General features: G+C 35.9%; 1 pseudogene; it reads left to right on the top strand.

Moving 5' to 3' along the window:
• Positions 1 to 27,589, top strand: part of LOC105036914 (14-3-3-like protein) — a 106,322-nt pseudogene that overhangs the window by 76,941 nt on the left and 1,792 nt on the right.

Genomic DNA, 27,589 nt, shown 5'->3' with positions numbered 1-27,589 from the left:
AATGACAAAATTTAATTGCCTTTCAAGATTTGGGGATTCATATAAAGATGTGACTCGTGATGGGTCAATTATTTTTCCTCAATGAGGTAATCCTGTCGGTGCATACAAATCATGGAATCTCTCTCATGATATGTGGCATGTGGCACAGTTATACATACTCAACAATTTTGAGGGAATAAATCCATTCATCGAGTAAGTTGTCAAAAATACTAATATGTCCTTTATGATCTCAAACATTAACATGCAATCCTTGTGATTTGTCTTCCAACATTGTTCACTTATTCTAATACTATAATAGGAAGTTCAAGGGTACGTTGCCCCTAATGAGTCACTCAACCTTCGCGAGGAATATAATCTAGAGTTTCCTAAATGATATAACCATATGAGTATACAACTACGTCAGTTATGTATTAGTTCTTTTGACTTTTGAATAATTGGTCCGAGCACCTTTTGATACAGGTGCTTGAGTTGCATCATAATGGGGAGGTTAGTGATGAGCTGTTATACTTGGCTACTAGTCCTGCATCATACTATTCAATATATGGTGGATATGATGTAAATGGGTTTCGCTTCACACATTACCGAGAGATGAGAGTATGAGGACCCAAAATAGCGGTGTTATGTGTAAAGGTGATGATAGGTACATTAGGAAGGAATATTATGGTATGATAGAGGAGACTTGGGAGTTGACATATTCTGGCTTAAATCTGATTTACCTTTTCAAATGCCATTGGTATGATGTTGATCGATGTAATGTGGGTTACAAGGTTGACAAGTATGGCATCACTAGTGTTGATGCAACAAGGTGCCTCCGAACAGATGCACTGTTCCTTTGGCATATCAAGTAGAATAAGTTTTCTATATACATGATCCAAAAGATAGTAATTGGCTAGTGGTGATGGAAACAACTCTCCAGGATGTTTACAACGTGCCCTCAACAAGTAATGCAAACATTTTGGATGATGATGCATACTAAGAGGAGGACAGAGAAGATTTTAGACATGCACAATAGCTGCTGAATGAAGATAAAAATAGAAGAAGCCTCTTGCAAAGGCACCGCCCTATCTCGGCGGACTCCTCTTTGAATATTTGCAGCCATGTTAGGACTAATTTCAGCCTTTTCTTTCCCCTTCTGAGCACTCTTTACCATTGCTAAGACAAAATCTCCATCAATCATCTGGTTGTCTAAGCTCTGGTGGACATTAAGCAACTCTCCTTTGCCGAAAGGAGAGCCTTCCTTTGCATCCATAGTCACAGATGGGACCGATCCAGATGGATCGTGATCCATAGATGAGCAAAGCCCACCGATCAAAGATGATTAGCAAAACCTAACCCTAAAACAAAGCAGAAACAAAAAGGGCTAATCAATCACTGGAGTTTCTCTCTCTTAGGGCAAAACAGTCTTTCACCTTCTGGTGGAAAGAAACTTGTTGGAAGATTGGTTATAAGCTCGTTAAGTTTACTAGTTTTCTATATTCAAATAAACAATCAAAAAATCGGATATATTCAAGAAAAATAATTTTTTTTTTGCCACGGCACTTGTGTGTGGCCTGTAAGGAAAAAAAATTATCTGCAAAATCACCATATAACCTGTATATAATCTGTTAAAAAGATAGTTTTTTGGCTCACCTCTTTACCAAAATTTATTAATGAAGCACCATGTGCGCAGACGGTCCAAACTTGTCATGACTTTTCTTCAAAAGTGACGACTCGAGTTCTCACCAACTCCTATAATGCCTTCAAGAAAAGTCACGATGCGAGTTCTCACCAAATCCTATAATGCCTTCTTAAAGAAGATGACGATTAATGCAACCGGGATGGACTGGCAGGGCCTGATGTGAACACGAGGAGAGGAGAACTGGCGCCACTTGAGAGGACATGATCTCACAAATATTATTGCATGAACTGCATATACGATCACACTGAGACATGCCACCAATCATCATCATTGAGACGAGCATCTCCTAATATTTTTTTTTGGCAGAAGAGAGGAGCTAAGCTGAAATTAAAAGCATGAAAATGGTTCACAGATACACCAACCAGCCCACCTACGGATGATTGAACAGCCTTCAGACCTAATACACACAACAAAATAGCTGTGCCTAAAGCAAAAAGCCAGCGCACCAAGAAGATGAGCTAGTAGCAAGGATTACACAGATGTATAAAAACCCAATAGCCAAAGAAATTGCATGATCAATGTCTTTGAACTTCTGCTGCATCCTCTGACCAAGCCTTTCAAATTGAGAGCAAACTACCAGCACATCCCAAACCGTTGAGTACTGGTGCGGTGATAGCAAAGGAAGTGAAATGAGTATACAGACTTCAGGCTCCCGACCCCAGCTAAACTGCTTGCCTCCTGATTTCCTATAAACAGAAGAAACATTTGTGACAGCATAAATACAACAATCATAGAGCACCAACCAAGTAAGTGATGATGCGCCAACTTGGAGATATTTGTAATGTCTCTGTAGAGTGCGAGAAGTCGGTAGTCCAAAGTAGATCCTATAGTATTCCAATTTATATGCAAGTACAAAATAACAGCAAAGCCTTGAAAATATTGCAGCATTTGTGGATTGGGATATTGAATTTGCATGATGATGATTGAAGAAAGCTTATGGCAACAGCAAGATTCCAGCATCCAATACAGCACCAGTAGATGGGTGTGACGTTCATTAATTCAGAATTAATTGAATACCCAGCATACTGAAGAGAATAGAAAGACCATGGTAAATAGTTATGAAGTTTAGGGCAAGCATCAGAAGACCAAGGTAAATAGTTCCTTAGCAGATTGTTATCGTGCAGTAGTATACATTGAAGGAAAAGCCCTGAAACAAGAGCGACATGAATAAAATCCAAAATCTTCAAATATAGTGGAGTGATGGAAGAGCTTTGAAAAGCCACAGCTTTGTCCATGATATGCTGGAACCCAGAGCAACACAATAAGATTAAGAAATGCATATCTTTGGGGTAAGAAAGTAAAAATAAAGAGACATAAATTTCAAGACTTCTTTGCGGGAAATAAAGATTCATCCTCTTGAGAGTTGCACTGAAAACAATGTCTTAGCTTCATCTTTGATACCTTATAAAGGGAATTGTCCTTCTATCAGCTTGTATAATACCTGCAAATTGAGGACTGGAAAAGATATAATAAATATCCATGACATCACCTTTTAGGGCACAATTAGCCAGAAAATCAGCAGCTTTGTTTCTTTCACGGTAAGTATAAGAAATGGATATAGTTATACTTTTCTTTCACTGTTTAATGTTATCCAGGATAGGATATTGGATCCTTATACCCTGGTCTGATTTTAATAATCAGGTAATAACAGTAACGGAATCACCCTCCAACCAATTGTTTTGAGCATTGAGATCATTTATGGCAGAGTGAAGGCTACACCAAGCAGCCACAAGTTCAGCAAAGGGTACTGAAGAGGGTTACAAAAGTTTACCCCCAACTCTTAGTAGAACCCCATTATAGTCTCGAATAATGAAGCTAATGGTGGCCTTTGTACCAAAGACTGAAGCATCGAAGTTCACCTTCAAGACACCTAAGGGAGGGGGCAGCCAAGACACAATGGCATCATTTACATGATTGGAAGGGATAGAAGAGTGACTATCTGAGGGTGAGTGGAAGATGCGTTGACATAGTATTTACTATATCAATGATGTGAAAGGGAGAAATAACATAATTCTGAAAGATCCTATTATTTCTAGCTTTCTACAAAAGCCATGGAAGATAGGCAATCATCATTTTCAAAGAGTTTTCCATCTTTTCAATAAAAATTCAATCAGTGCTGATAATGAGTCTGACTGGTATCCCAATCTACTTTTACTACTAAGTAATCTTCAGCTAGCCACTACAAATGGACAAGATACAACAACATGACCACAGTTTTCTTCTAATTGACAAAGGTCACAAGTAACTCCGGTAGGAGGAATGATATTTTTCTTGGCTAAATAACTTTTAGTAGGAAGTTTCCTCCAAAGAAGCTTCCACCAAAAAGTTTTCACTCTTAGAGGGTTAGGTAGCTTCCAAATCCAGATAAAGTTAATGTGAGTATCAAAATCAGAAGCATGAGAAACTAAGGGGAGAGAGTCTTTCATAGTAGGAGCAGAAGAATTACTTTGGGCCCATGTCAGCTGATCAGATCATGATTCTTGTGCTATAGGAATGCGTTTAACATGGTTCATCATCTCAATCGAGAAAAGATTGCTTAAAAGATTTTTATTCCAGATTTGATCTGGGTTGATGAGCTCAGAAACACTTTGAAACTCTTCAATATGATCCATATTAAGAAATGTAGGCCATGCCATAAGAAGAATATTAGAGAGCCAAGGATCTACTATTACACGAATAGATTAACTAGATGCAACTTGCCATTGAAATGCATATTGAATTTTATTATTCTCCATCCCACATATTTTGTTCCAAATTGTAGAACAATGTCGTGGCTTTTTATAATTAAGCCAAGGACCATTGAAATGATATTTAGCAGCCACTACTCTGGCCCAAAGAGAATTAGGATGAAGGACAACATGGACAGCTAATTAACTTATAAAGGAATGCTTGCTTTTTGACACCAAGAGATACCAGTCCAAGGCCTCCATGATTTTTAGGCAGACAAACTGTGCTCCAAGCCATCAAATGAACTCCTTTTTTATCTAAGGGATGGCCCCAAAGAAAGGCACAAAATTCTTTCTCCAAACTATCAAGTATAGAGATAGGAATGTGTATGGAAGACATACAATAGATAGGTAATGAAGAGAGAACAGATCGAAAGAGAGCGAGTCTTCTAGCAAAAGATAATGCCTTCCATTTCCAACTCTCCACTTTTTCTCGCATCTTATCCAATAGAGAATTAAATACAGAAGGCGAAGGATAGAGCCAGTGATAGGAACTCCAGAGTAATGCCAAATATTTTCTTTGAGAGTAATCTGAAAGAGGCTCAAAATTTGTCTGTTAATGGTTTGAGAAGTGGAGGGGCTGAATCTGATATGGGATTTAGAGAAGTTAATGGATTGACCTGATAACATACAATAAGAATCTATGATGGCACGTAAGGCAACAGCATCTTTGATGATAGCTCTAGAAACCATAATGAAATCATCAACAAAAAATATGTGTGATATCGAAGAGCCTCCTCAGATCCTATAGGCTTTCAGCATATTGCAGTAGTCTTGAGAGAACCTTGAAGAAGGATAAATAAAAAAGAAAAAAGAGGGCACCCCTAACAAAGGACTCTTGATGAGAAAAACCAGATAATAGGAGAGCCGTTAACAAGAATAGCAAAGCTGGATGCAGTCACACAAGCTTGGATCCATTGAATGAAGTTAGTATGAAACCCAAACTGCTTCATTATTTGAACCATGAAAGGCCAATGCGGCTTATCATAAGCTTTCTTCATATCAACTTTCAGCATCATCAAGCTTTTTGATGGAGGGGCCCCATCAAGAGAGTGCATAATTTTCTGAGCAAGAAGAATATTATTTGAGATATGCCTCCTTGAGACAAAAGCCCCTTGCTCAGAAGCAATAAGGCAAGGAAGAATCGACTTCATATGGTTTGTTAGAATTTTTGCAATGATTTTGTAAACTATGTTACAAAGACTGATGGGTCTATAATCATTAATAGTAGTGGGATGAGGGGCCTTGAGAACTAAAGTGATATAAGTTTGTTTCCAAGAATCCGGCAACCAAGAGTATCGAAAGAAATATTTGACAGCTTGAATGACCTCCCTTTTGATCAAAATCCAAAAGTGCTAGAAGAAGAAAGCTGGAAAGCCATCCAGTCTAGAGGCTTTATCCGGATGCAAACTTCGAATAGTCTCCTTAATTTCTTTTGCTATCACCTATCTACAAAGCTGCTTATTTTGTTCTTGTGAGACCATCATGGGAAGAATAGTGAGATCCATAGATTCAAGATTAAGATCAGCCCTACATCTATTTTGAAAATGCTGAAGGAATAGGGATGGAACATCTACATCATTCTCCCCATTGCCATTGTCAAGAGAATGGATTTTACTATATCTCCTTCCTAACAAAGTTGATCTATGAAAAAATTTTGTGTTAGAGTCTCCTTCCTTGATCCACAAAGTCCAAGCCCTTTGTGTCCAAAAAATCTCTTGAATACATAAATTTTTATGGTAAGCTCTGAGCAGAGCAAGAAGTTTTATATGATCCGGCATAGTAAGGCCATCAGCTTGAGATTCAATGATTTGCAAATTATAAATCTGATCCTGTAGATATAGACCCTGCTTGAATATATTCTCCACTCTATGCTTCTAGGCTTTAAGAGCATTTTTGGTATTGTGAAGTAGTCTTGAAAGTTTGACAGGAGGGGAATGATTACCACAGGAAGACCATGCATGAGAAATAGTATCCATGAGACCATCCTTGTAGAGCCAAATTTTTTCAAATCGAAAAGGAATCGGGCCCCTTCGAGAATCATTAGTAGATGAGAGGAGAAGGAGACAATGATCCGAAGCAAATCGAGCAAGATGGACAACAATAGATTTTGAAAAAAGATCAAACCAAAGGTTAGAGACAAAAGCTCTATCAATATGCTCCCAACTCTAGCCTTATCTAGTTTATTGTTACACTAGGTATAGCGAGGTCCTTGAAAATGCAAGTCAACAAGGCCAGCACTTTGGATAAAATTTTGAAATTCTTTTATATCTCTATCAATATAAAAAGTTTTACCCCTTTTCTTATTATTTGCATTTAGGATATAATTAAAATCTTTTATTAATAATAAAAGCTGATTTAGAGACAGCACAGAGTGTACCTGAGTCCAGAGTTTTTTTCTTTCTAAACCACAAGTGCTAGCATACATAGCACCCAGGATCCAGGAGTGATGGCTTGGCTGAGAGATAACTCTGAAAGTAACTTGTCGATTAATATGAGTGAAAGAGATATGTCCAATGTTCTTTTTCTAAGAAACAATAATACCTCCCGATTGTCTAGTGGTTGGTATCATGTAAATGTCCCATAAAGGACCCAAAATCTGTTGATACGACTTAGGCCATCAAGGAACAAACAAGTTTTCAAGAAACAACATATATCAGGACAAAATTGGCGAAGGATGGTCTTCATATAATTTATGAAGGGTCGCTTAATAGCTCCCCTACAATTTCAAGCTAAAACCTTCATTGAGATGGAGTTTGAGAGCACCCAACCCTCCTACCCGCATCTTCCTTTCCAGTTAATTGGCCAGCTTTAGCCTAACTATCGAGGAAACTCTCTCAGATTGCTTGGTTCTTATGAGTTGAGATAGGTTGATCTAAAAAAGCATTTACTCCCTCCAATTTCTTCTTAGGCTGCTGAAACAAGGTGTCTGTAGAAGGAGAGCTAATGTTAAGGTTATCAGGAGAGTTATTTTTACCAGAATTCTGACTTTTACCTTGCACATTATGTTCTACTTGTTGGACTTTTGATTGATTAGAAATAGGCTTCCAGACCTCCTTAAGAATCTTAATTACTTGACTTTGTTGTTTGGAAGCTAATACCAATTGTTTCTTCTGATGATCAAGGTGTGGCAATTGTTTCTTTGGAACTGTGTCGAAGATCCACTTGTTTAATCTCGAGCCTTGCTAGGGTTAGGTTATTGATTTGGAGATGGTGATGATTTTTGGGATGATCCATTTGATGTGATGTGATAGGATATTGCGGTGGTAGAGCTCCACCGATGTATCCGATTCAGTTGGGGCTGTCTCCACTTCTCGTTGTTTTACTACGAGATCTTGAACTATCGGACTGAGCGTGCACTCTCGTGAAGCAAGTGATCTTAATTTTTTTTTAATTTTTGTAAATGGGATGCATTAAATTAAACTAAACGTGAATAGATGCACCAGTGGGAATTGAAAAATAAAATATTTAAAAATTTAACTGAAAGATCAGTCCAAGAAGCCAAAAGATCTTAGAACTTTTAATTTCTTGCATTTTGAATTTTTTCTTTTAGATTATTTTTTGACTTCCAATATACCTTTCATATATAGAAATTCGATTCATATTTTAGATCCACAATTTGCCAATCAATGATACACATTTGGGAAAATAGCTCTGCACCTACAAGATACACGAGGTAGACAATTCAATAGTTGAGTAAATGACTTGTGTCCACGTTGTTCCCTCATTCTGTTGTAATTATTAGTATAAATATTTTGTGCATGATGTGATGAATAACAACTCTTAAGTGATGCTGTTCCTGGATTCGACTCCTTAAAATGGCAGTGGGCTTATGTGATGTGATTTGATGGCGTGGATGTGACAAATGTGAATGCATGTGCTTACTTAAGGTGGGTAGGAATGCACTAAATTAAATAAATGATGGGTGGCAAGATAGTCTTTTATCTGAGCTCATCAAGCTCATGTCTACATGTATACTTGATTTGGTAGATGTTAAAATGTCGATTTTTGTTATAAAAATTCCCCTTTTTTAAATATTTCACGTTTCATTTCTGACTTTCAGCGGATATGATATCATTGATTTGGTTTTTGTTTTTGTTTCTTTGACTGTTGTGTTTTGCTTAGAGGGCAATTTCCTTCTTTAAGAAATAGAGCAATTTCTTTTTAACCGCAGGATATCTGTTGTAGTTGTTGTGGTAAGCTTGAATGAAATTGGCACCTTATGTTCTTTGATAGGCTATAAGAGCCGATAATTCTATTGGGTTGGAAGCTAATAAGTTTCTTAGCAACTAACATTTTTGGTCTTACTCTTTTTATATTTAGGGGAATCTCCTTTATTTGCATTTGGGCTCGAATTTTGAAGATGTTGCACGTTTCATAGAAATTGATTTCTTTGTTTAGTACTTCAATTCAAATATTGGAGGACCCCTTATTTGTTTTTGATCTTTATTTCTTTCACAACTGCATTTATAGTTAGGATATTTCCTTTTTCTTTTGTGGTTAATCGGAGGTACAATGCTACTCTTCTTATTGTGTTTATCCAACGCTAAATAACTCCAGCATGTCATCTGAATGCCTGAAATAAAAAGTTTGTTTGAATTTGTACGATAAAATTGGGCATAGCATATGTTATAGCATTAGTCAAGTATCTGACATGGATACAATCTGATCTTCTGACAACCAGATGTCTTTCATGTAATTTGAATGCTGGTATTATTTTATTCAAGGGGGTTACTTTCTCTCTCTCTCTCTTCCAAAACTCTTTTGTTAGGGTTATACTTAAATTTTGAAACATTTTATTCTGACAACTCATTTGGGACAAGCTTTAATTGTTGTTTGGGGTTATGGTGACTTCATAAAATTTTGTTGATCCCTTCAGGTTAAAGTTCCAGTATTATTTTCCCTTTTTGGTCGAGCTTTTTCTTGCATCTGAAATAAATGTAAAGGATCATTTAAGCCTGGGATTTCTTCATCCTGTGCTATCAAGCTCTTCCGTAGATCCTTGAATGGGAATTTCATGAAGTCTTGTTGTGTTATCAAGATATAATCTTACCTTTCAATTGGTGCTGTTAGGCATTTGATGAAGCAATTGCAGAGCTGGATACGCTTGGTGAGGAATCGTACAAAGATAGCACCCTTCCATGCCTTGGTTACCCATTTTTGACATCAACTGCCGACACTAAAACATGAATAACATGATAGCATCGACGGTCGAGCGATGCCACAGGGGTAAAGTTTTTGCAGGGTTGGCTGCAAGACCGGTCAAAGTGAAGACAAGCCAAGTTTGCCAACGTCTCTTTTTTTTATGACTTTTGTAGTTGCAGAACAAGTTGATCCACATCCATCTCTCTCGGTCACATGACGTCGGTTGGTTGTGGAGTGAGGCGAGGCGTGCACCCAATCGGACCCCATGGGCTCGGGATGTTCTAATCATGGTTGACATCTTGCCTACCGAGCACCATTTCATAAATCTCCTGCTTCATTGGCTAAACCCATCGGTGTAGGGCAGAGTAGAACGAGCTTGCCGTCGTTAGAAATGCCACGGGATTGACCTGGATGCGAAAAAACCTGCTACAAGCGACTGTAGGATTGCTTACCAAACACAGCCATACTTGACCGAAACTTTCTTGCTCGAAGCAATGGCAAAGTGCGTCTAAACTGTGTCAGACTATGTGTCACGCCCCCGACCCGAGATTTTGAATCGAGGGTCATGGCAACCGCCGCATACTCATAGAAAACTCTTCCCATAAGCATGCAAGGCATCTTATCATACTATCCTAAAACAACAGCGAAATAATTAGTCAACAATTAAAATCTAAAATATAATGACCTAAATTTTTTTCTTTAATATCTCAATAAATTCAACAACAATTCAAAGGCATTGTATCAAATTCAATAAGCCTTTCAACCTAAAATAAAAGTATGAAGATTCTGCTTCTGATCACTCTTCTATTCATATCTTGTATCATCTTAATTCCTCAACATCTGTAAAAACAGTAAAATAAGAGGTAATGAGCTAGACAGCCCAATAAGCAACGATCACTTCTCAACAGATTTCATCAGGCATATAAGTAAATAATCATTTATAGAAAATAAGCATATAGAGTTCATCAATTCGAAATCAATTTCAATTATGCAATATAATTCATGCCAAATTCATTTCTTTTTCGAAATTTCAAGTTTCTTTCAAGATTTCAATTTCTTTTGTTCTTCAATTTCTTTTCGTCAACCATGAGCTATGACCATATTTTCCTGTGGCAGGGTCATAATACCGCGTATCTGCTTGCGGTAGGCTACGAATCATCTGGCAGCCATGTCCTTTGGAACTGCTGGTCTCGCTGGCGGTTTGTCGCTGGTCTCTCTGGCGACATGTCGCTGGTCTCGCTGGCGACATAAACCTCAGGACAATCAATTGCCAACGTATATGCCCCCATTGGCGGGGTCCTTTACATAGTCAGGTTGTCAATTCATAATGTTTCTTATATCATAATTCTTCATAAATCATATTTCATATTCTAATTTCGATAATAAAACATATAATCATGTAGTATCGAAATCAATCAATATAATGCATCATGAAATCAATATGTTCAATCATGCTTCATCATAACATTTCAAATAAGATATTTTCATAACAAAATACCATTCATCCAATTCATGCATCGTTTCACAAATCATGTCAGAAAAATATATTATAATTTGCCGATAAATCTAGAAAAAAGTGAAACATTACTTACCTCGAACGCATTCCAATAAATCCACATAATTCTATAAATTTTCTTCCAAAATTCTATTCGTAGATCATATCGGATATCCCATGATCAAACATCCACAATCCTATACAGAATCAATTTCAATAATTAGAAAGAATACGAATACCATATTTCAACGGTTTAGATTGGGTCCGATCATCTAATTTCATCTAATCAAAATCTAATTAGGACCTAAACGATCCAAAGTTTGACTATCAGATCAAATCGGATTCGAAGTGATAGGACTGAGGTTTCTTCATCGATTTCATAAAATCAAGTGGAGAGAGAAAATCAGAGGAGAGAGAATTCATGAGGTACAATTCGAATTGATCAGGTGACACAATCCAACATTACGATTGGTCCAATATCTCGATTGGTGAAATCAACATGATCAAATCAAGTCATGGCTAGATCGGAATCATGGATGATCAAATCTAAAGATTCATGGTCTGATCAAGGTGGGTGCCAGTACGCTGTCTGACAATCATGGATCAGGATTCTTCATTAGAATCAGATCAGACTATTAAAAGAAATTTCTTCATTCACTAACCTTTTTTAGAGAGAGAATCAATCAAGAGAGAGAATATTTTAGAGAGAGAAAATTTAGAGAGAGAAAACTCATCTTGAATTCTTCAGACAATATGATTCAACAAATTCTGATCGATCAGATCAAATCATGCTAAGATTATCATGTGGATAATTAAATAAGATCATGAGAAATAAAATCTAAAAATACTGATCTGATCAAAGTGGATGTCGGTGTACCGTCCGACGATCACAGATCAAAAATCCATCACGAGAATCATTTAAATTCATCATCATTCTTCTCAAAATTCTAAAAATCTTAGGAGAGAGAAATAATCTAGAGAGAGATTCTAGAGAGAGAAAGTAGAGAGAGAAAGTCCAATTCTAGAGAGAGAAAATACTAGTTCAGGCTGAAGAGAGAGAGGGAAGAGAGAGAAACTCTCTTTCTCATATTTTATTATTTATATCATTATTTATTAATTAATTTAATATTTTTTTTTCTTCTTCTTCTCTCTTTTTTTTTTCTTTTTCTTCACGGAAGAGAGAGGAGAGAAAATCCTATTTATTATATTATATATTATATATTTATTTTTTTCTTTCTTTTTTTTTTCTTCTTTTTTTTTCCTTTTCCTTTTTCTTTTCTTTTTCTTTTCTTTTCTTCTTTTTCTTTTCTTTTTCTTTCTTTTCCTTCTTCTTCTTCTTCTTTTTCTTTTCTTCCCGTGGCTTGTTTTGGGCTGAAACAGGGGACCTTGAGGTCCCCTCGTTGGGTGGCCGGCCGGCGGCGCAGCCGGCGTGGGACGGCCGTCGCAGGAGAGGGACGATCCGACAGCAAGGGGGCCAAACCGGTGGTCGGCGGTGACCACCGGCGATGGAAAAATGACAAAAAAGGAAGATTCTTCCGCAACAAAATCCGGCGACTCCGTCGCCGGCGAGCGTGCACATCGGCACGGGAAGGAAGGGGGAGAAGAGAGGAAGGGAGGAAGGCTTACCTTCGTCGCCGGCGAAGCTTTTCCGGTGAGAATTGGACGGCACAGGACGGGTCTCCGTGAGAATTTTCCGGCGATTGCCGCCGTTTTGCCCCGGATTTCTCGATGAGAGGAGAGAGGAGGGTTCTCCTCCTTAAATAGAGCCGGAGGGAACTCGTCTCCGACTCCGATTGGGAGCCGGAGAGGAGGAAGAAGACTCCCTTCGGGAGTCTTCTCCCCTGTTATCTTTTTTTTTTTTTTCGTTTGGGCTGGCTGGGTTATCACATTCTTCCCCTCTAAAAGAAATTTCGTCCTCGAAATTTTTCTTGCTTGAGTCTTCATATTTTCTTACTTGAATCTCATCCTCAAATATTTCAATATTCTAATTCTTGATATAAATTCATTCTTAAATCATTTCATAAGAAAAAAAGTCGGTACATCAAACATCGATCTAAAATGGAACCATTCATTTTCTTATTTATCAAAATCAACATCTCAAAGATTTTCAATGTTTCAAGATTTCAAATTTATGATCTCATTTCTTATAAAAATCATGTTCAATATCTCACGACTCAAATTAAAATCAAATCTATCTCTTGTGAATAGAAAAAGATCAATGTCTCTATTCTTGCATAAGAACTTCATTCATCATCATTCATTTATTTATTTATTTATTTTAAAAATATTAATCACTCTTAATTTCAATCCATCATAAGATACGAAAATATACTTTTATGAATCATTTGATGACATCCTAATCAATCAAAATTCAAAAATATTTTCTCTTATTCGTACTTTCAAAGGTTGAAGATTTATCATTTCAATCTCATTCTCGAACTTTTGATATTTTAATTCTCGATACAACTTCATCATTGAGTCATTTCATAAAGATCAATATCATCATTGTTGATTGAATCAATATCACTATTTCTAGTCATCGAAATTTTCTTACTCAAACCCTCAAACTCTTAAATATTCTAATTCTTGAAGCAGATTTTTATCATTAAGTCATTCCATAATAAAAATCAATAACTCAAAAATTGATCTAAATCAAAACTATATTTTTTCTTATAACCAAAATCAATGTCTCTATTCTAAGTAAGTATATCAATTTTCTTTATCTAAACATTAACAACTCTTAATTCATCGATTCATTATCAAACTAAATTATAAATAACTCCAATCTATCTTTTGTAGAACAATCGTCAATATCAATAGATAACCTCAATCTTTTCTATTCAGTCAGAAAAATAAAAATGATCAAAAGAGTTCAAACTTCAAATTTTATTATACCCTGGAGATAAATATTTGAGTATAATAATCTAAGATCAAAATCATCATCCGATAAACGATCTCAAATTCTTCCTAATAAATAAAGAATTATAAAATTTAATTTTAGAATAGAAAAATTTTTCTCTAAATATTCTAAATCTAAAATCAAAAATCAAAGGTCCACTCATCCTAGAATTATGATGCTAAATATTTTTTTGTAGCATAGTAGGTGGAAGCACTACTTTTTAAAAAAATCACATTAGGATATCCAAAATAACTCAAATAAAATATTATTCTTTCTAATATCAATAATTTTTTTGTATCAAACAATATCATCTATCATAATTCTTTGACTCAAAGAATCAACATTCCTGACTTACTCAAAGTAATCCAGATTACCATGCTTCCGCTGCGCACTCTGATCTAACAATCAAAATTTCTTAGGTTCACCAAAAAGTTTGATCAAATTATTTCTTTACCTTATCAATAGAAAAGATCTAAAATTTTAAATTTCAATTGAAGTCAAAGATTAACTTTGATTTTCATTCATACTTTTACTGGTGTACAATAATCTTGATTAACCCTTGAGTCCAATATCATATTTAAACCATCATATAGATTTACTATAATCAATATGAATCAAATCTTAATTCTCATATCAATTCAATTCGATAATTTTCAAACCAAAAATCTTTATAAGTCAAATCAACGAGAAAATCCTTCGATGCTCCACCAAATTTGGACATAATCTGAATATATATGAATTTCAAATCATTATTATTATTATTTTTTAAAATTTCTATCATCAGGATCTTCAATATCTATCAAATATCCTTTCATAACAATCATACAAGCTTCAAAAAAAATCAAATCTTCATTTAATAGTAGATTCAATTAGGGACCTCGTTAACAAAAGCAAAGGAACTCCATATCAATTCCTAAATCTAAAATTTTAAATTGTAAATTCACATGGATCCTTAATCTGAAATAAATATAAATCAGATCTTTTATCTTAATCTAAAGATATCAATTTTTCATTAACAACCTCAACAATAATATCAGAAAATCTCTTGATCAACTTAGATACGAAATCTTTAAATTAAAATTTCATACACATCATGTAGTCTCCAAGAGACATAATAAGATCTATTATCTAGATCTAAGGATGATGATTAAAGATTCCAGTACGATGAATATTCTACAACCTCATAATCATTTCATCAATAAAAAATAGGTTTCTTTGCAATATCCTCAAATATGCATTCATCCTAATATGCCACTTTATATATAATCCACATACCAAATTCAATTTCGATAAATATTCCAATCAAGCATCATAAAAGATTTTCTTAGTCCATTCTGGAATAATATTTTATGTCAAATCTTTATCTTGCCAATAATAGTCAACTTCTCAACTAGAAGTAATATCATAGTATTATTTTCACATCGAATTTGAACTTACGATTCATTTGAATAACCAATGATCAAATTAATAACCACAATGCATAATAAAATTTTATGTCAATCTTTTGTGATTACTTTCGATCAAGATCTAACTAATCATATCATGATCTATAGATTATCCATCATATTTCAAACTCCATATGTCATAATCTCTTGCGATCCTTTTATACATAATCTCAATGTTTAATCAAAATTTTAAATATTTCTCCCACTACAATCATCAAAGATCTACACTATAATGTCCTGGTGTCTATCCACTTACACCCATTCTATATCTAATTCTATGTTTCATAATTCATCCACTTATGCTCTGATACCACTATAATTGTCACGCCCCCGACCCGAGATTTTGAATCGAGGGTCATGGCAACCGCCGCATACTCATAGAAAACTCTTCCCATAAGCATGCAAGGCATCTTATCATACTATCCTAAAACAACAGCGGAATAATTAGTCAATAATTAAAATCTAAAATATAATGACCTAAATTTTTTTCTTTAATATCTCAATAAATTCAACAACAATTCAAAGGCTTTGCATCAAATTCAATAAGCCTTTCAACCTAAAATAAAAGTATGAAGATTCTGCTTCTGATCACTCTTCATTCATATCTTGTATCATCTTAATTCCTCAACATCTGTAAAAACAGTAAAATAAGAGGTAATGAGCTAGACAGCCCAGTAAGCAATGATCACTTCTCAACAGATTTCATCAGGCATATAAGTAAATAATCATTTATAGAAAATAAGCATATAGAGTTCATCAATTCAAATCAATTTCAATTATGCAATATAATTCATGCCAAATTCATTTCTTTTTCGAAATTTCAAGTTTCTTTCAAGATTTCAATTTCTTTGTTCTTCAATTTCTTTTCGTCAACCATGAGCTATGACCATATTTTTCCTGTGGCAGGGTCATAATACCGCGTATCTGCTTGCGGTAGGCTGCGAATCATCTGGCAGCCATGTCCTTTGGAACCGCTGGTCTCGCTGGCGGTTTGTCGCTGGTCTCTCTGGCGACATGTCGCTGGTCTCGCTGGCGACATAAACCCTCAGGACAATCAATTGCCAACGTATATGCCCCCATTGGCGGGTCCTTTACATAGTCAGGTTGTCAATTCATAATGTTTCTTATATCATAATTCTTCATAAATCATATTTCATATTCTAATTTCGATAATAAAACATATAATCATGTAGTATCGAAATCAATCAATATAATGCATCATGAAATCAATATGTTCAATCATGCTTCATCATAACATTTCAAATAAGATATTTTCATAACAAAATACCATTCATCCAATTCATGCATCGTTTCACAAATCATGTCAGAAAAATACATTATAATTTGCCGATAAATCTAGAAAAAGTGAAACATTACTTACCTCGAACGCATTCCAATAAATCCACATAATTCTATAAATTTTCTTCCAAAAATTCTATTCGTAGATCATATCGCGATATCCCATGATCAAACATCCACAATCCTATACAGAATCAATTTCAATAATTAGAAAGAATACGAATACCATATTTCAACGGTTTAGATTGGGTCCGATCATCTAATTTCATCTAATCAAAATCTAATTAGGACTAAACGATCCAAAGTTTGACTATCAGATCAAATCGGATTCGAAGTGATAGGACGAGGTTTCTTCATCGATTTCATAAAATCAAGTGGAGAGAGAAAATCAGAGGAGAGAGAATTCATGAGGTACAATTCGAATTGATCAGGTGACACAATCCAACATTACGATTGGTCCAATATCTCGATTGGTGAAATCAACGTGATCAAATCAAGTCATGGCTAGATCGGATCATGGATGATCAAATCTAAAGATTCATGGTCTGATCAAGGTGGGTGCCAGTACGCTGTCTGACAATCATGGATCAGGATTCTTCATTAGAATCAGATCAGACTATTAAAAGAAATTTCTTCATTCATAACTTTTTTAGAGAGAGAATCAATCAAGAGAGAGAATATTTTAGAGGAGAGAAAATTCTAGAGAGAGAAAACTCATCTTGAATTCTTCAGACAATATGATTCAACAAATTCTGATCGATCAGATCAAATCATGCTAAATTATCATGTGGATAATTAATAAGATCATGAGAAATAAAATCTAAAAATACTGATCTGATCAAAGTGGATGTCGGTGTACCGTCCGACGATCATAGATCAAAAATCCATCACGAGATCATTTAAATTCATCATCATTCTTCTCAAAATTCTAAAAATCTTAGGAGAGAGAAATAATCTAGAGAGAAGAATTCTAGAGAGAGAAAGTAGAGAGAGAAAGTTCAATTCTAGAGAGAGAAAATACTAGTTCAGGCTGAAGAGAGAGGGAAGAGAGAGAAACTCTTTTCTCATATTTTATTATTTATATCATTATTTATTAATTAATTTTAATTTTTTTTCTTCTTTTCTTTCTCTCTTTTTTTTTTTTTTTCTTCACGAAGAGAGAGGAGAGAAAATCCTATTTATTATTATTATATTATATTATTTTATTTTTTTCTTCTTTTTCTTTTTTTTTTTCCTTTTTCTTTTTTTTTCTTTTCTTTTTCTTTTCTTTTCCTTCTTTTTCTTTTCTTTTTCTTTTCTTTTCCTTCTTCTTCTTCTTCTTTTTCTTTTCTTCTTCCCGTGGGCTTGTTTTGGGCTGAAACAGGGGACCTTGAGGTCCCCTCGTTGGGTGGCCGGCCGGCGGCGCAGCCGGCGTGGGCGGCCGTCGGCAGGAGAGGTGATGTCGATGGCAAGAGGGCCAAACCGGTGGTCGGCGGTGACCACCGGCGACGGAAAAATGGCAAAAAAGAAGATTCTTCCGCAACAAAATTCGGCGACTTCGGTCACCGGCGAGCGTGCACATCGGCACGGGAAGGAAGGGGGAGAAGAGAGGAAGGGGAGGAGGCTTACCTCCGTCGCCGGCGAAGCTTTTTCGGTGAGAAATTGGACGGCACAGGACGGGTCTCCGTGAGGAATTTCCGACGATTGCCGCCGTTTTGCCCCGGATTTCTGATGAGAGGAGAGAGGAGGGTTCTCCTCCTTAAATAGAGCCGGAGGGAACTCATCTCCGACTCTGATTGGGAGCCGCGAGGGAGGAAGAAGACTCCCTTCGGGAGTCTTCTCCCCTGTTATTTTTTTTTTTTTTTCGTTTGGGCTGGCTGGGTTATCACACATCTCTCCTAACATTTTCCGCTTGAACAAATTGCTCTTGATCCTGTTGAACTCAAGGAGAATTTCATTAGGTTTGAAGAATCAGGGATTTTACACCAGACAGTCTGTGGTCTTGTTCATGCTTGGACTCATCTCCCCAAGATACAAAATGACCAAGTGAATTCAGGCATTGATACTTACTGCTAGCAAAAAATCTTCTGGTATCACTAGGGCCCAGTTTGGACAAATAATTTCGGGAATAACTTGCATGCAACACCATACTTAATTCGAAATGGATATAAGAATGATCAATTTACTTTTGGATAGTATTTCTAGTGTTCCATTTAATCATTATATATTATACTATGAAATTTGTGTTATGAAGGTCAAAAATAATAATTTTGCTTTTTGATATTTCTTATGAATAAAGGATTTTAAACTATTTTCACAATCAAGTATGGATATGAATTTTACTCAGTCTTCCTTCAAGCCCAATATTGTTTGAATATCGAGATTATCTGTCTAAAAGAATTATTACACCTGAAAGTAAATTCATGATCCAATCGTTATTTTAGACAAGAAGTAGAATTCTAATGAATGAGTTTATATAAATATTTATTCTTCTTTTCGATTGAACTTGTTTTTAAGTCTGCAACCCATAAAATGAGCTACGTGTAAAATGAATGAAAGGAACCAAAAATATTTACAAGCCTACAGACTAGACCAACTTACCATAAGCTATAAAAAGCCATCGAATTCTTTGACTAGATAGCGTCCAGCGTGAAACGTTGATGTGGGCAGGAGCATTCTGCTTCACGTGCCATCACTCTAGGCCAGAATCAGAATGTTGGTTTGTATACCGTCCATTAATTGCTCCATTTATTGATTTGATTCCAAATGATCGATCATTGAATCAATTTGCGATTCTGTCGAACTCTGAATGATTGAGTTCTCTTTTAATGCCTTTATTATTACATAGGCCGTCAAGCACTAATGAAAACCATCCATTTATGAGTGTGCACAAATGAATATATCTATCCATACAAAGCACAACCCGTGGTTTCCTACGCACCACATAGAGCCATCAGGTCTTTCCCTAGTGTTTTTTTTTTTCCTTTTGTTCGGACACTATGGACTCTCTCTGGAACCTCTCGACCACCGACCAGGTTTCTCCCTTGGTTTTTTTTTCCTTTTTGTTTGGCATGCTGTGACTCCTCTGGAACTCTCGATCGCCTGCCTCCTCTTCGCTCTCCTCGGCCTCCACACTTCACTATTGTCTTCTTCTTCTTTAATTATCTAACATACATAAAGTAGATCTATTTACGGCTACGGATCGATCATATGCATTTTTATATGCTAAATTATTGCCCAGCTATGCAACCCAAGAGGGGGGGTGAATTGGGTTTCTAAAAATTTTCAGCCCAACCGATTACTAATGATGAATAAGAAAAGATCTTTAAATTCAATGTTATTAACAAAGCAGTATTGCAAGGATATAATAAAGAAAAAGATAAAGCGATAAAGCACACCACAAACACAAGATTTATAGTGGTTCGGTGCTAACCTTGCACCTACGTCCACTCCCCAAGATCCTACTTGAGAATTTTAATCCACTATACTTTGTATTCAACCCGAATACAAAATGTCGGAAACTCCGACACTAGCTATCCCAAGCTAGATCACTTGTTTCTCGGGTACAAGTAAACCCAAAACACTCCGATTTCAGGTTCGGATCAACCTTTCCTTGTTTTGGAAATCCTCCAAAAATAAGACAAAAACTCACAAAGAGTTAGAAAATTTGAGCACAGATTAATACAATAACAGCTCCTTAAATGAGCGAATATAACAATAAAAATTTTACTCAAATGAAGAACCCCTTTTCAGATTTTCTCAAGGTGGATGAGCGTTGAACGATGCTTGAGAAGAGGTTGATTGTTGATTGAAGATCTCTTGAAAAGCTTTGAAAGATCTCTAGATCAAGGTTGAAACAATAGGCTTGAAAGATTCTCTCCTTGAAAGATCTTGCTTTTCTCTTTCACAATCTCTCTGGTATATTGTAGATCCTCTCTCTTTTACTTTTTGGATATTTCATTGATCTCAGGCTTTTTTGTGCAAATTTCGGATCCTCTCTTCTTCATTTGTTCTCACATTTGATCTCTATTTAATCTGCAATTCTTTCACCATTTTAAGCATTTTGTAGCATTAGAAGCAAGAGAAAACAATTTAAGCAGATAAAGAGCCGTTAGAGCAATTTTAGAAAGCATAAAAGGCAATTAAAACGGGCAAAAAAAATAGCCGTTGCTGACATTTTCCGTCGTAGGGGTCGACTCATGAGTCGACTCATGCATCAGGAGTCGACTCATGAGTCGACTTCTGTTGCACAGACCAGACAGTCTGATTTTTGGATTTTTCGGCTCAAATCAGCAGAGGTCGACTCATGAGTCGACTCATGCCTTGTGGGTCGACTCATGAGTCGACTCACAGGTCGTGCCAAGTCAAAAATCCAGCGTGCCATGGAAATTTTTTGCGTGCCAATCAGCTCACAGTGCCATGAGTTGACTCATGAGTCGACTCATGCACTTCAAACCTTCATAACTTCAAAAATATATGTCCAAATACAATGAAATTTTTACCAATAGTTTACAAATCATTTGTTCTATCAAATGATACTATCAAATCAGGATTTTAGTGAAATTACGATTTTGCCCTTGAAGAGCATAAGGACTTTTTCATTTAAAATTATTTGTATCCCTTCAATCTGCTTTGTAATCATCAAAATCAATCTAGGAGCAACAATCTCCCCCTTTTTGATGATGACAAAATACTTGAACAAAAATATTTATGTTAATGCATTAATGTCAAAAGAATCCATTATAGGTGTATATGCTTGAAAAGAGTATGATTCTTTTGGCATGTAATATTTATGCAAAAATAGTTTGTCCATTTTCTTAAAGATTTGAAAAGGGTATTAGATCATTTTGAGTTTAAGATATATCAGAGCAAGAAAAATAATTTTTACAATGTTATCAGAAAAGATTTTATAAATGTATCAGAGTAAATGTTATAATATATCAGAGAAAATTTTAACATTGTATCAGAGCAAATGTTATAACATATCAGAGAAACTTTCACACTGTATCAGATCAAATTTTATCATGTATCAGAGCAAGTTAAAAGAAATTTTAGGGTGTATCAGAGTAAAATCAAATTTCTTAAGATGTATCAAGGTAAATAAAATTTCAAAAGATGTATCAGAGCAAGTTTGAATTTTGAAATATATCAGAGTATATAAAAAGATTACTTATTTGCATTGTACTTATGATTTGTTTTTGATGGATAACTTTTTTGTTTAATTTCTATCTGATACCAAATTTCGATACCAAATTTCTCAAAGTTTTGTTTAATTTCTTCAATTTTTGTTTAATCTTTCAATTCTTGTTTTTGTTTAATTTCTCCAGTTTGGTTTTAATCTTCCAATCTTTGTTTTAATCTTCCAATTCTTGTTTTTTGTTTAATTTCTCCCCCTTTTTTCATAATTTAGGGTTTTGCTTTTTGTTTAATTTCAATTTTTGTTTTTGTTTAATTTCTCCCCCTTTTTGACATCATCAAACATAGTTAACTCTTCCTTTTTCTGAAACATTCTTTAATTTCTTTCCCCTTTAGAGTTTTGCAAGATGTTTGCTCCCCTTAATATAACAATTATCAACAGCAAATAATAACAAAGAGAAGACAATATTTCAATAAGAAGAAAATATATAACCAAAATATGATCGATATCATTACAAAAAGGTAGAAATATAAATAAAAGATGATTCCATTAAAATCATAATTGTTTCAATACATAGTTCTTAAATAAAATCAACCAGCTAGTTTTCAATACATGGCCCCAAGGTATAGATCCTAGAACAAGATACTAACTCCTATGATCTAGTAAGGATCAAGATAAGTCAATGATCGGAGTCATCAGAGATAGGGTGAGGAGAATGATGGATCAGAAGTGCGTCCTCTACCCCGTCTGCCTCTGCCACGAGTGGAGGTGACTGGCACGAGCAGGAGATCGAGATGAACTGGGTGGCTGAGAACGCTGAGATGCTAGGGCTGATACCATGAGTCTGATAGAGTCAAGTACGTTCAGTGCTCTGGAAACAGATTGAAGTAGAGCAGTGAACTGAGGTGGTAGCATGCTCACTCGATCCTCGATCTCTTTCCTCAGCAATCATATCCACCTTTTAGAGCTCCTCTGAGCCTACCAGCCTCTGCAGTGAGTCTGTGACCTCAATAGTTAGACTCCTGTGGCTTGGGATGGGCCAAAACAAGGACTTGCCCCTGCAAGTCAAGAACTCTGCCAGTAAGTCTCCAGACTGTTCCTCAAGCTGCTGTATCCTGACGGACTGATCTGATATCATCTGAAACACAGTGGAGATGTGGGGAGTAATGGTCTGATCAGAAGAGGTGCTCCAGATGCAAAAGAAGTACTACCCCACTGGCTAGACAGTAAAGAAGCCACACGCTGTGAAATATGCTCGATCTGATCGTCAGCCAGTCTGAACTCTGAATGAGGTGCTCTGCTCTCTGGCTGATACACTGGTGTGGGCATCCTAGTAAACTCAGAAGGGCCAGCCTCAGTATCAGGAATGAACTGGGTATCTGGTGAAGCTGCCCTGAAGTCATGTACAGGAGAAGATGGACCATCTTCTTCTACTCTGCCTTCAGTTCTGTCTTCAGCTCTTTCCTCAACTCTCTCCTCAGCTCTTTCTTCAGAGCCCTTGATCCAACCACCAACAGTCTTTGTAATTCCCATTCGGTGCAGGCTGTGTTGGTTGAAAGTGTCCACATGTGAGAGCTTGGTAGGTGCTCCCCCTCACAGCTAACTCCAAACCTCCTAAAAACTCTAGTAAGGGCCATACCATAAGGCAAGTGTGCCTTGGATCTGTCAAAGTTTCTCTCATGGCCTCTATCATAAGTCAGGGAGGTTCAGGGGGGTCTGAGTGATGACATGAAACATGACACATACATCTCTGCCAGATAGTAAGTCATGTCTACCACTCCTAGGAAAGAAGAGTTTTGTTACAATCTGATGCAGGACCCTCATCTCAATGGATAATAGCTTTGGCTTCCAATTTGTTTAAACTTCCTGAAAAGCTTCTCCTAAGATAATTCTGATCCCTTCTTCTTTAATTGGGAGTTCCATATATGAGTATCCTTCACTAGGCAACTGAAGTATTTCTCCCAATATCCTAGAATCCAAGATATCAATCCCTTTACAGTTGAAGTCACTGACCCGTTTCCATAATTAGGTTCTGGTAGAACTCTCTAACTAGATCAACATAGGTGACTTCCTTAAGAGAGCAATAAGTTCCCATCCTTGATTTTTGATCTTACTTGCAAAAGTAAAGCCTTCTTTCTCAAAGAACCGAAAATCTATATTTTTTCCCGGTTTCTACTTTTCTATCAGAAAGAGGATTTACACTGGGGCTTATGGAGGATTGAGAGGGACCTTGAGCAGGTACTGAAACTGGAGTGGGAACAGTGGAAGACTGAGCATGCCTTTTCTTTCGGACAATTTCCTCAGGCTCACGGATTGATTTCCTTCTTTGGGGAAGTTTCATCTTTGGAGCCATATCCAATAAAGTAGCAGACAAGAAGACTTGAATTGAGTGGAGGAGGGATCACAAGAGAGTAAAGAAAATTTTGGTGGAGAAAAGAAGTGGATTTTGGAATGAGGTGAAGTTCTAGGGCACGTTCCAACCGCGCCAATCAATGCGAGAAAGCACAGAAAATCTCTTTTCAAGGAGGCGATTTTTGGTGGAGAGGAGGAGGGAGAATTGCCTCGAATTGATCCTTGGATTTGGAGCAAAAGAGTTGGAGAGACGGCTTTCGGAAGAAGACGATGGAAGATGAGTCGTCTCACAAACAGGGTTTCCCGTTTAAAAACAATGAACCCGTGGAAGTTTGGGATTTACAAGTTTGCCATTGAGTCGACTCATGGGGGTCGACTCATGAAGTTCAGAAATCAGGAAAAATATAATAAATTCCAAAAAATTCAAAATTTTGGAGAAAATTTTGCTCAATGATAAGTTTTTAGAGTGATAAATCTGAGCTTTTGGGACCAGGATAGATGTTGAAAATTGAGCTCTAAGAATTTTTGATATAATTGAGAAATTTAGGCAAATGGATCTAGAATTCCTAGATTTCTCCTAATTTCACAGAATCTATCCTCACTAAGGGCCTTTGTAAAGATATCAGCTAATTGATTTTCAGTGCAAACATATTCAAGAATTATATTTTTGTTTTGAACATGTTCTCTTATAAAATGATGTCTTATTTCAATATGTTTGATCTTGAGTGTTGTATTGGATTTTTAGATAGATTTATGGCACTTGTATTATCACATTTTATTGGTGTTTCATTAAGTTTGATTCCAAAATCTTCGAGTTGTTGCTTAATCCACAAGATTTGAGCACAACAACTTCCGGCTGCAATGTATTCGGCCTCAGCCGTAGACAGTGCCACCGAATTTTGTTTCTTGCTAAACCATGAGATTAGGTTAACTCCAAGAAATTGGCAAGTTCCACTTGTGCTTTTTCTATCTAATTTACATCCAGCAAAATCAGCATCTGAATATCCTAACAAATTAATTTGTGAGTCCTTAGAGTACCATAACCCTATAGTTTGTACCATTTAAGTATCTAAGGATTCTTTTAACAGCATTCAAATGAGATTCCTTAGGATTAGATTGATATCTAGCACATAAGCAAACACTAAACATGATATCAGGCCTACTTGCAGTTAGATATAATAATGAGCCAATCATACCTCTATAGTATTTTAAGTCTACGCTTTTACCTTCATCATCCTTGTCAAGCTTACATGAGGGACTCATTGGTGTGCCAATTGGTTTGCAGTTCTCCATTCCAAATCTTTTGAGTAGTTCCTTGGTGTACTTGCTTTGGGTGATGGAGATTCCCTCTTTTGATTGTTTGATTTGGAGTCCGAGGAAGAAGGTGAGTTCTCCCATCATGCTCATCTCGAACTCTCCCTGCATAAGCTTAGCAAAGTCTTGACAAAGGGATTCATTAGTAGACCCAAAAATTATGTCATCAACATAAATTTGTATAATTAGCATATCATTTTGGTTTCTTTTAATAAATAGGGTTGTATCTACATTGCCTCTTGAGAAACCATTATTTAGTAGAAATTTGCTTAGCCTTTCATACCATGCTCTAGGTGCTTGTTTTAGACCATATAAAGCTTTATTTAATCTAAAGACATGATTGGAAAAGCATGATTTTCAAATCCAGGGGGTTGTTCTACATATACTTCTTCAGAAATATATCCATTTAAAAATGCACTTTTAACATCCATTTGAAATAGTTTGAATTTCATAAAGCAAGCATAAGCAAGTAGAAGTCTAATGCTTCTAATCTAGCAACAGGTGCAAAGGTTTCATCAAAATCAATTCCTTCTTCTTGATTATATCCCTTAGCAACCAGTCTTGCTTTATTTCTAATTACATTTCCATGCTCATCTAATTTGTTTCTAAAGACCCATTTTGTGCCAATTATTGAATAATCTTTAGGTCTTTTCTAAGGTCCAAACATTATTTCTTTCAAATTGATTAAGTTCTTCTTGCATAGCATTAATCCAGTTATGATCATTTTCAGCTTCTTCAAAAGTTTTAGGTTCAAGTTGAGATACAAAAGCACAATGATTAAGTACATCTCTAAGTGAAGAACGTTTTTACCCCATGCATAGGATCACCAATAATTAACTCCTTAGGGTGGTTGTGAACATACCTCCATTCCTTGGGTAAGTCATTTGTACCTTGAGGTTGTTCTTGAATTTCTTCACCTTTCTCATTTTGTTCGTCTTCTTGATCCTTGTCTTCTGGAGTTGCTGAATCTTTCAGAGTGATCTCCTTCATACCTTCTATTAGTGGATCTGCATCATCAACACCCTCATTCTTCCTTGAAGGAAGATCGTTAGATTCATCAAAGACAACATGTATGGACTCCTCAACTACTAAAGTTCTTTTGTTGAAAACTCTAAATGCTTTACTAGTGGAGGAGTAACCTAGAAAGATTGCTTCATCTGATTTTGCATCAAATTTACCAAGTTTTTCTTTGCCATTATTTAATACAAAAATCGGCAACCAAAAACATGAAATATGCAATATTTGGTTTTCTTCCTTTCCAAAGTTCATAGGGGGGTTTTCTTTAAAAATTGTCTAATTAAAAGCACGATTTAAAATGTAACATGCTGTGTTAATAGCTTCGCCCAAAAATATTTGGAAGGTTGCTTTCACAAAGCATGGTAACGGGCCATTTCTTCTAAGGTTCTGTTTTTTCCTTTCACTACCCCATTTGTTGGGTGTCCTAGGAGCAGAGAAGTTATGGCCAATTCCATTTTCATCACAAAAATTTTCAAAAGTCATGATTTTCAAATTCAGTTCCATGATCACTTCTAATATTTTGAATTGAAAACCCTTTTTCATTAGTGACTTTTCGATGAAATTTAGTGAAAATTGAAAAGTTTCATTTTTGTGAGCTAAAAAGAAAACCCAAGTAAACGAGAGTAATCATCTATTATTAACAAATCCATATCGTTTTCCTCCTAGACTAGTGGTTCTAGTTGGTCCAAATAAATCCATATGTAAGAGCTCTAAAGGTCTAGAAGTTGAAACAGTGTTTTTGGATTTAAATGATACTCTAGTTTGTTTACCTAATTGGCATGCATCACAATTCTATCCTTTTCAAAATTCAGTTTTGGCAAACCGAGAACTAAATCCTTTTTAATTAATTTTGAAAGAGAATGCATGCTAATATGTGCAAGTCTACGATGCCACAGCCAACTAGTCTCATTTATTTTAGCATTAAGGAAACTAGGCATTGCATGTCTAATTTAGTTAAAGTCATTCAAGTCTACCATATAAACATTGCCATGCCTTATGTCCTATAAATTTAATGCCATCGTTAATAGGACTCGTCACAATGCAAACAGATGATTCAAAACTTACTTTATACCCTTTATCACAGAATTGACTAATGCTAAGTA

The sequence above is a fragment of the Elaeis guineensis genome, chromosome 3, assembly GCF_000442705.2.
Source record: "Elaeis guineensis isolate ETL-2024a chromosome 3, EG11, whole genome shotgun sequence".
Lineage (NCBI taxonomy): Eukaryota > Viridiplantae > Streptophyta > Magnoliopsida > Arecales > Arecaceae > Elaeis > Elaeis guineensis.
This window is presented reverse-complemented; position numbering and strand designations above follow the sequence as displayed.